Here is a 505-nt window from a genome sequence, read left to right as displayed (position 1 = left end):
GGGCGTGCCGATAATTCAAAATAACGAACCGTCGCAAATGGTCCGCGATTAGCCCCTCGCTTTCGGACGAGGGAAACAAAGGAATGAATCTCCCGCGGTGTCTGCGGCCGTTTGTCTGTCTTCAGAGTGCAATTGCAATCTGCAGAGGGAGTGAAATAGAGGGAGGAAAAAGAAGGGAAGGAGAGGAAGGAGGGAGAGAGGGAGGGGAGGAAGGAGGAAGAGAGGGAGGGGAGGAAGAAGGGAAGAGGGAGGGGAGGAAGAAGGGGAGAGGGAGGGAAGGAGGAGGGAGATGGGGAGAGGGAGGGGAGAGGGAGGGGAGAGGGGGGAGGAGGAGGGAGAGGAAGAGGGAGAATGGGGGTACAAGAGAAAAAAGTTTAATAAAATCGCCCTATCACGTCACGCACGAACGGTAGGTGGCGATGGGGCGAAAAAAGGAGACGGAAGGAAAGAGGGATAGAGAGACAGGGGAGAGGCGGAGAGATAATCCGACACCGACACACAAGAA

General features: G+C 55.6%; 1 protein-coding gene across 1 annotated transcript in view; it reads right to left on the bottom strand.

Annotated features, from left to right (window-relative positions):
- Nucleotides 1-505, bottom strand: part of LOC119593385 (serine/threonine-protein phosphatase 2B catalytic subunit alpha isoform-like) — a gene marked incomplete in the record, with an annotated part of 201,939 nt that overhangs the window by 90,059 nt on the left and 111,375 nt on the right.

The sequence above is a fragment of the Penaeus monodon genome, chromosome 32 (genome assembly GCF_015228065.2).
Source record: "Penaeus monodon isolate SGIC_2016 chromosome 32, NSTDA_Pmon_1, whole genome shotgun sequence".
NCBI lineage: Eukaryota > Metazoa > Arthropoda > Malacostraca > Decapoda > Penaeidae > Penaeus > Penaeus monodon.
Note: the sequence above shows the minus strand (reverse complement) of the source record. Positions and strands in the feature narration are given on the sequence as shown.